Raw genomic sequence first — 10,562 nt, 5'->3', positions numbered from 1 at the left:
ATAGAAGTGATGTGATATAATGGTGATTGAGAATGAATGTGATGGAAATAAATGAATGTGAATGTGATGGATATGAGTGAATTTGATGTGATGACATGTGAATTGGGATAAATATGAATGAATGAGATGAGGTAAAATGAATGAGATGTGATGTGAGTGAATGTGATGTAGTCTGAATGGATGAGATGTGAATGAATGTGATGTGATGAGATGTGGATATGTGAGTGAATGAGATCTGATGAGGTTAAATTGAGGAAAGATGTGATCAGATGAAAATAATGTGACTGGATGAGAATAGGAATACTTAAAAAATGGTTGTGGAATTAAATAATGTTGGTTAATGATTGAACAATGTGGAAAGACGAGAATTCGTTATAGAAACTATATTTATGACCTGTTTTTAAATGAATGTTTTATGTCAAGAATGCTGGGGAATCATTTCTTGTGAATGAGGTTGTGGAGACCTAATATTTGTTAAAGTTGCAACAGCAGACCAAGAGTCAATGGAGGATGTCTCGCGTATAGCAAGGTCGGCCGAGGTCATGACCAGCCTCAGTTCCATTAAAATGGTAAGCTTTCGGTACGGTGGATGAGGGACCAAGCAAGCGGCCTATGAGTGAAGCGCTAGGTCACCTGCAAAGGATCCTAGAGGGTGATGTCCATATGGTGCTTGTTGAAATATCAAGCTCGTATACAGCTGGAGGATAGCACATGGGTGCTGACAGAGTGACAGTATGGTAGATGGATATCGTGTGGTGTGTTTATGACCGCGTCCAGCTGGTCATGTGTGGTGTGGACATTACATTAGGTTTACTTTGTAGTGTGGACATAACACTATGTTGTGTTCTCCTCTGTGTGTGTGAGAGATGGTGACTATGGCTTCTCTCCTTCTTTATGATTGATGGATATGGATTAGGGTTTGCTTCTCTTGTGTGTGCTCCCTCTTGCTTCTGTTTTTTATCATGGTATCAGAGCCTAGAGCTCATTAGTTGTGTTGTGAGAGTGAGTGAGGGAAGAGGGAAGAAGAAGAAGAAGCTGTGAAGATTTCCATTGAAGCTGTGGAGCAAAAGAAAGCTGTGGAGCTCACCTTGGATACAGATCTGAAAGCTAAGGACCACGGGTAAGTGCTATAAGACCCCCTCTGCGGATTGCAGGTAACAAAAAGCAAGTAACAGGCAAGATTGGTGTTGCCAAAGCAAGCAGAAAATTTCTGGTTTTGAAGCTGTCACGGAAAGCTTGTGAAGGAATGTATTTTGTCAAATGTATTGGGAAAAATGCAAAGGAAACACAGAGGTTCTCATGTATTGTGAAAGGGCACATGTATTAGAAACACTGGAGCAAACCATTGCATGAAACATTGATGTATTTCAGGAGATTTGTGAAAGAAAAATTCTGGTTTTTTTGACTCCTGCAAACCAGAGAATATATGCCCCGTGGAGGATCAAATGTGGCAATACTACTCAAAATTGGAGCTTGCCCTTCATACCCATGATAGATTAGGTCATTTCTAAGAGCCCTATCAACTCAATTGTGAAATGCCCCTCTTCTACAGCCCTCTGGAGTAGGCAGTGCATCTCTGAGCAGAATTCTGGACAGTTTCAATAGATTTCATGCCATTCACTCATTACTACTCCACTTGATGCCATTAAAAGCTTGGGGAGTTGAGCAAAGACATTGCTAAGGCATTGTGAAGCTTGGTTTCAGCTCATTTGATGTATTTGGAGCTCATTGAAGTCATTTATTAGAGATTTGCAGGTTTGCAGAAGTTCTATCCAGAAACAGAGCATTACTAATCAAGGCATTAATCCTTGTCTATATCAAATTGGCCTAATTCCTTTGGTACAAGTAGAGTTCCATGAGTTGCTAAACTTTTGATTCAAAAAGTTTTGAATTTGGATCAGATTTGAAGGAGATAGAGCATTTTTAGTGAGAGGTGGTACCTGACATATACAGAAAAAGGCAAACCAGGGAGCTACAAAACTTGGTGGTTCTCACTCAACTTGAAGAATTTGATCAAACCCTTCTAGGATATGTTGGAGCAATGTGTTATGAAGCCAATGAATGCATAAACATCAAATTTGAACAAGATTTGAAGGAATTAGAGCAAGATCTTTGACTGGTTCTCTGGTAAAAAAAAAACCAGAAAATTTTGTAAAGAAGTATCATTTGTTTTCAACCTTGATCGAGTATACATTGTTGATGAAGCATAGTGGGATCTAAAAGCACATATATTGCAATCATTTGATGTGATTTGGAGAGATTTGGAGAATTACAGGTACTTCATACATTGTGATCAAAGGGGTGCATCTACTACCTTGCAAACATGGGAGATGGTCCGATACAAATTGTTGGAGAGAAGCTTGACAGAACTAACTTTCAAGTGTGGAAGTTTCAAATGAAGAGTTTTTTGAAAGGCAAAGGTTTATGGAGTCTCGTGTCGGATGAAGACCCGGAGCCATTTCTACCTCCTCAACCAAATAATGCTCAGTTGGTGGCTCACAAGCAATGGGTAGAGTGGTCTTCGAAAGTGTTGCATTACTTTTCAATATGTGTAACAGATGCCTTGCTTATTCACATCCAAGATGCAGATACACCGAAAGAAGCATGGGATATATTGTGCCGAATGTATGAGACAGACACTGGTGCAAGGAAGATACAACTAAAGCAACAGATTCACAGTGTAACACGAAGGAATAGGAGTATACATGAGTAAGTTCAGGAAATCAAGGGTTATGCAGATTCCTTGTCATCAATCCATGCCCCAATGGATGATGATGATTTGGTTGCCCTCACATTGCGTGGTTTAGGCAAAGAATACAAATCTTTTGACACTTCCATCTCAGTAAGGTTGGGAGGAATGCCAGACTTTAATGAGCTTGTGTCATTGCTCATTGTGGAAGAATTAAAGCTTGGACTTGGTGGTATGAATATTACAGGTGGTGCATCCTCATCTAGTAATGATGAGCATGCAAGGAATCAGGCTTTTTACTCATCTAGAGGCTCTCGAGGCAGGGGGAGATTTACCCCTCGAGGCCGTGGAGGACGTGGTTGGAATGACAGGTTTAGTGAAACACAATCAAATCAGAATTTTCAGAATTCACAGTCATCATTTGGATCACGTGGAGGTCGTGGATTTCAATCCCATAGGGGGAGAGTTAGAACAGGTGCTCGTGGTAGAGGACGATGGCAAGGTCCTCAACAAAATTTGAATGGGATTGAATGTCACTATTGTGGCAAACTTGGACATATGGCAAAAGATTGTTACAAAAAGCAGAATGATGTCAGGAATGGAAGACCACAACATGGAAATTATGCATCTACTAGTAACAATGATGGGAGTTCAAATCATCTTTTTGCAATGAAGCACATTATGGGGACAATGGATTCTCAGAATGCTGCAGATGAGTCATGGTATATGGATTCAGGTGCCTCAAACCACATGACATGTCATGGTGAGTGGTTTGAGAAGATGCAACCATTGGGTACAAATGGTTATGTGGTCACAGGAGATGATACTCAGCATCTTATAACACATGTTGGCAGTGTGCCCTTGAGGATGCATGATGGAAATGTAAAGAATATGTCAGAAGTGCTATATGTACCATCCATTACAAAGAATTTGGCATCAGTAGGCCAAATGGTTGAGCAGGGACTACAAGTAAGATTCAATGAGAATGGCTGTTTTGTGGAAGACTTTAAGCATGGCTGTAGATTGATTGCCAAGGGCAAGAAGGAAGGAAGGTTGTTCAAATTGGATGCAGGCATACCAGAATTGAGCTCAGCCATGTTTTCAAAGAGCAATGGGATTGTGCAGGATATTGATATGTGGCATAAGAGGATTGGACATGTAAATATACAGAGATTAAAGAACATGAAAACAAGAGGCATTGTCAGTGGATTGCCTAGATTCAAATATGATGGACATATGCATGTTTGTGAAGCCTGTCAGTTTGGAAAGCAGGCAAGGTTGAGGTTTCCTAGAGAAGGAAATATGAGTAACAGGCCACTTGAGATAGTACACAGTGATGTATGGGGTCGTGCACAAAACACATCTATCAAAGGCAGTCTATACTATGTGACATTTATAGATGATTTCAGCAGGATGACATGGATATACTTTCTGAGAGAGAAGAGTGAAGTGTTGAAAAAGTTCATGGATTTCAAAGCTCTTGTAGAAAAGCAATATGGCTGTTGGATTAAATGTTTGAGAACAGATGGAGGTGGTGAATTCACCTCAAAAGCTTTTGAGCATTTCTTGAGGAAGCATGGAATAAGAAGACAGTTGACTTGCAAGTATACACCTCAGCAGAATGGTGTGGCTGAGAAAAAGAATAGAGTCATATGTGAAGTGGAAAGGGCAATGCTCAATGAAAAGAGCATGCCAGATTACTATTGGGCAGAAGCATGTGCTACTGCAGTATATATACTGAACAAAACACCTACAGCAGCAATTCATGGAAGCACGCCAGAGATGCGGCTTACAGGTTATAGGCCAGACATTGGACATCTCAAAGTCTTTGGATGCGTAGCTTATGTACATGTGCCTGACAAAAGAAGAAGGAAGTTGGATCCTAAGGCAGAGAAATGTGTATTTGTTGGATATGCACAGGATCGAAAGGCATACAAATGTTATAACCCTCAAACTAGACAAGTGGTCATCTCACGAGATGTGGTGTTTGATGAGCTTGCTAGTTGGTACAAAGCAAAAGATGAGGGAGTCATTGAGTCACTTGAGGCAGATGTGCCTGTGAACTTGCCACAAGCAAGTTCTAGTTCTACTACTATGTCTGGGCCAGCAGCAGCAGAAGCTGAGAGTAGCAGTGTACGTCCATGGTCAAGACGTTTGAGGCATGAGAGTGTGAGCACTGGGAGTAGTGCTATGGATAAAGGCAAGAAGAAAGTCGAAGGAATTGGAATCACAGGTTATGAGTCATCTAGTTCTGAGAGTTTGGATGAGGAGCTTGGCATACCTGTTTTATGCACACCTGGTGCTAGGCAGGACAGATATGTGCCCCCACATGCTAGAGTTACAGGTGTACAGAGTGACCCGCATGCATTGCGGAGATCCTAGAGAGTCAGATATCCAGTTGACAGATTGACATATTGAGATTTTGCTATGCACTATGCATTCATGACATCTATGGTAAAGCATGTGGAACCTACATGCTATACAGAGGCTATTGGAGAGCATGTATGCAAGAAAGCCATGGATGAAGAGATGGATGCTTTGGACAAAAATGATACATGGAAATTGGCTGAGTTACCGCAAGGAAAGAATGCAATTGGTTGCAAATGGGTGTATAAGGTAAAGTGCAAGTCAGATGGCAGCCTAGAGAGACATAAAGCAAGGCTGGTCGCTAAAGGATATGCACAAACTTATGGTCTTGATTATGATGAAACTTTCAGCCCAGTGGCTAAGATGGCTACTGTGAGGTCTATCATTGCACTAGCAGCACAAAAAGGTTGGGCTTTATATCAAATGGATGTAAAAAATGCTTTCTTGAATGGTGAACTACAAGAAGAGGTGTACATGGAACAGCCAGAAGGATATGTACATCCAGAATATCCTACCTTTGTTTGCAGGTTAAAGAAAGCAATCTATGGTTTGAAGCAAGCACCTTGTGCTTGGAGTGACAAGATCAGCAGATATCTTGTCAGTATTGGATTTGTGGTTGGAAATGTAGACTCTTCACTTTATGTGAAGAAGACACATGATGGTATTGTGATGATAGTCATTTATGTTGATGATTTGATTATCACAGGTGATTGTGGGAAAGGCATTGATGAGGTTAAGGCCTCTTTATGCAAAGAGTTTGATATGAAAGACCTTGGTGATTTAAGGTTCTTTCTTGGCATTGAGGTGATAAGAACAAGCAAGGGTATATGGCTGGTGCAAAGGCAATATGCACTTGACACGCTGGCAAAGTATGGTATGACATCATGCAAACCAATGTTGACACCATTAGAGCAAAACATGAAGCTTAGGGCTGATTTGGGTGATGAGCTTGATGATATTACCATGTACAGAAAAATGGTTGGTAGCCTTATCTACATGACCATTACGAGGCCAGATCTCAGCTATGCAGTTGGTTTGGTGAGTCAGTTTATGCAGAGTCCTCGTAAACCTCACTTGGATGCTGTGAGACGTATTTTGAGATACATCAAAACTACCGTGCATTATGGTCTTTTCTATGAGGCAGGAAAAGACATGCATGTCTATGGATATACAGATGCAGATTGAGCCGGTAGTGCATATGACAAGAGATCTACCAGTGGCTATGTTTTCAGCCTTGGTAGTGGAGCTGTGAGTTGGAGTAGTAAAAAGCAACCTACAGCTGCTTTATCTACCACAGAGGCCGAGTATCGTGGAGGAGCCATAGCTGCATGTGAGGTATGTGGTTGAAGAAGTTGCTAGAATGATGTCAGGTTACAGAGTGATATGAGAGTTGTCATTCAGTGTGACAACATGAGTAGTATTCACCTTGCTAGCAACCCAGTTTATCATGCCAGGACCAAACATATTGAGGTCCACTATCATTTCATCAGAGAGAAAGTGCTAGATGGGCATGTTGATTTGACATATGTACAGACAGATGAGCAGGTTGCAGATATCTTTACCAAAGCACTTGGTAAGGATAAGTTTGAGTATTTTCGTACTAGATTGGGAGTCCTAGAGATGGACATGTCGAGCTTGAGGGGGAGTGTTGAAATATCAAGCTCGTATACAGCTGGAGGATAGCACATGGGTGCTGACAGAGTGATAGTATGGTAGATGGATATCGTGTGGTGTGTTTATGACCGCGTCCAGCTGGCCATGTGTGGTGTGGACATTACATTAGGTTTACTTTGTAGTGTGGACATAACACTATGTTGTGTTCTCCTTTGTGTGTGTGAGAGAGATGGTGACTATGGCTTCTCTCCTTCTTTATGATTGATGGATATGGATTAGGGTTTGCTTCTCTTGTGTGTGCTCCCTCTTGCTTCTGTTTTTTATCAGTGCTCGGGCTCTGGGTCGCCGAAGATACTCACACGTGCGTCGTGGAAGATATTGAAACAAGGAGTAAGAGTTGTTATCTGAATTCGGGCATGGATCTGGTTGATTGATCTTGTTGGTCCTCAACGGATGCTCTTTTATATGGATGCGTTGGTTGATCTTGCTGATCCTCAATGGAGATTCCATTTTGATATGTGAATATATTGCCGTTTACTATGAGCTAGGAACTATCGAAGAGGCCCCCTTGGACAGGTGGTGAGTGTTTTGGTTGCCAATGATGCCATAGATACACCGATGAAGGAATGACTTGAAATAAGGACTGAAGCAGAGATTTTGAGGATTATGATCAGTGACACAAGGGTTTCATTAAATGATTATTTTTAAAGATAGCTGATTCTGTGAAAAAGGTAATTTCATATTGGGTGTGTAAGTGGCTCGGGGGGGTCGCTCACAAAAAAATGTGAATATCACGTGAGTTCAACAAAAACATATTTTTAATTTATGAAACTTATAGAAATATATTTACATAAGGGTATGATTTAAAATTTTTTCAAAAAAATTTACAGATTCATAAAGAAAAGGGGATATTATATGGATTAAAAAATTCACAGATAAGGGATTCAAAATATAGGCCTTGAACGCATGCGATAGGGATATTCTACATAGAGTGACCTCCCCGAGGTAAGTGGTGTGACTAGTTTTTAGTTTGCATGAATATCCGACTGGGGGGCCTGGAAACTCTTTTCCCTGGTACTCGGGACAAAACCTAACCAAATTCTTAATTGGATCCCATCACTATAGTGGTTGGGCGATTGGCTAACCCACGAGACTGGATGGGGTAGGCTGGACTGATGGATCCCTAAATTGAGACTCAATTCTGTTGGCACACGATCGATGAAGTAAATCCCGGATAAAAATTATTCTATGGAAAAGAATTAACGGCTGTGCCTCTCAATGAGGAAAAACACGTTGGTCTCTATGATCCAAGTGCAATCTTTTTCCTGATCTGTCTATGGGACTTATGGGTTCGGTCCAAATCAGTTTTGTTAGTTAAGGCTTTTGTCTACATTAGAGAATAATTTATCCTAGAGGAATCGCCCGTGCTTTTTGGGCAAGGGAAGTTTTTTCGAGTTTAGTTTTGGAAGAACCCATGGATTAGTCTCTTGTCCGGATATTCGTAGGCGAGGCCCCGAGTGTGGGACCCTGCCCGCGCAAGAAATGCTACTTTCGCTCCTAGTGCCCCTAAATTTGTTGCGCAATGGGAATAGGGATCTCACAGTTGGTATCAGAGCAAATTGGCTAATATGGATCAACCGAGAAGCCAAAAATGTCAAAAATTTAGGTTGTAATTGTGTGATAAAATTCATACAAATTGTTATTCAGACTGAAATTCATAAATTGGTAATTGGGTCTTCAGATGAAAGTATCGCAATTGCATGGAATCCCTGACTTTCTTGAGACCTAGACATGATGATATTTACCTTATAGTTCCAAGAACCGTGACTACCCGTATATACCGAGGGTATAACTGCAGCTCTTTACTGGCATGTCTTGATGAAAAGGCCACCCCCTTCTCTTCCTTAAGAATTCAACCTTTCTCTATCCTAAAATGAGTAACAAATAAATTGATTTAAACTTTTCTTATTGTTTACTCTTTAAAAAGTGAAAATTGAGTAGATTAGAGTACTTTACTTCAAATTGGGATAAATTTTAAATTGATATTAGAATGTAAAAATTGAGAAATGGTCAACCATACAAAGGAGGTTATGGTAAAACTTTCTTAAATTTTGTGGAACTAAAGTTTATCATTAAGTTATTCTAAAAGAGTAATCCCTACCGTTTGTCCATTCTAAAAGAAATTATTTTTATTTCAAAAGTGTTATTCTCATTAAAATTAAATTTATGCATAGAAAGATGCATAAAAGATACATTTTTATTTCAAAAGTGTTATTCTCATTAAAAGTAAGTTTATACATAGAAAACTGCATAAAAGATTTATTTTTATTTTAAAAATGTTACTCTCATTAAAATTGAATTTATGCATAGAAGATTTATTTTTATTTCAAAAGTGTTACTCTCATTAAATTTGAATTTATGCATAGAAGATTTATTTTTATTTCAAAAGTGTTACTCTCATTAAAATTGAATTTATGCATAGAAGATTTATTTTTATTTCAAAAGTGTTATTCTCATTAAAATTAAATTTATGCATAGAAGATTTATTTTTATTTCAAAAGTGTTATTCTCATTAAAATTGAATTTATGGATAAAAAGATGCATAGAAAAATTATTTTTATTTCAAAAGAGCTATTCTCATAGAAATTAAATTTATGCATAGAAGATTTATTTTTATTTCAAAAGAGTTATTCTCATCAAAATTGAATTTATGCATAGAAAGATGCATAGAAGATTTATTTTTATTTCAAGAGTTATTCTCATTAAAAATAAATTTATGCATAGAAGATTTTTTTTATTTTAAAAGTGTTATTCTTATTAAAATTGAATTTATGCATAGAAGATTTATTTTTATTTCAAAAGTGTTATTCTCATTAAAATTGAATTTATGCATAGAAGATTTATTTTTATCTCCAAAGTGTTATTCTCATTAAAATTGAATTTATGCATAGAAAGTTGCATAGAAGATTTATTCTTATTTCAAAAGTGTTATTCTCATTAAAATTGAATTTATGCACAGAAAGATGCATAAAAGATTTAATTTTAATTCAAAAAGTGTTATTTTCCTTTAAATTGAATTTATGCATAAATAGATGCATGAAAGGATTTTTATAAAAGTGTTATTGGCACACTAAAGTTGATTTTTATGCATAAATAGATGCGTAAAGAATCTTTATATCAAAATTAAAATTCTCTTAAATTCTATGTTTAAATTCTATGAATGAGATGTGATGAGATGTGAGGTAAAAAAATGTGATGAGATGTGATGGCAATCAGATAGATGTGAATGGATGGATGGATGGATGGATGTGAATAGAGGTGATGAGAATGTGAGGTGAATAGATGTGATCAGATAAGATGTGAATCAAATAGATGTGAATGGATGGATGGATGTGATGTGAATAGAGGTGATGAGAATGTGAGGTGAATAGATGTGATCAGATAAGATGTGAATCAAATAGATGTGAATGGATGGATGGATGTGATGTGAATAGAGGTGATGAGAATATGAGGTGAGTAGATGTGATAAAATAAGATGTGAATCAAATAGATGTGAATGGATGTATGGAAATGATGTGAATAGAGGTGATGAGATGTGAGGTGAATAGATGTGATGGAGATGTGATTCGAATAAGATGTCATTGTCAGCCATACAAAGGAGATTATGGCAAACTTTTCTTAAATTTTGTGAAACTAAAGTTTATCATTAAGTTATTCTAAAAGAGTAATCCCCACCATTTGTGCATTCTAAACGAAATTATTTTTATTTCAAAAGGTTTATTCTCATTAAAATTGAATTTATGCATAAAAAGATGCATAAAAGATTTATTTTTATTTCAAAAGTGTTATTCTCATTAAAATTGAATTTATGCATAGAAAGCTGAATAAAAGA

Source organism: Cibotium barometz, chromosome 31, assembly GCF_041138505.1.
Source record: "Cibotium barometz isolate CiBa-2024 chromosome 31, ASM4113850v1, whole genome shotgun sequence".
Lineage (NCBI taxonomy): Eukaryota > Viridiplantae > Streptophyta > Polypodiopsida > Cyatheales > Cibotiaceae > Cibotium > Cibotium barometz.
The sequence above is the reverse complement of the archived record's forward strand: the minus strand, read 5'-3'. Positions refer to the sequence as shown.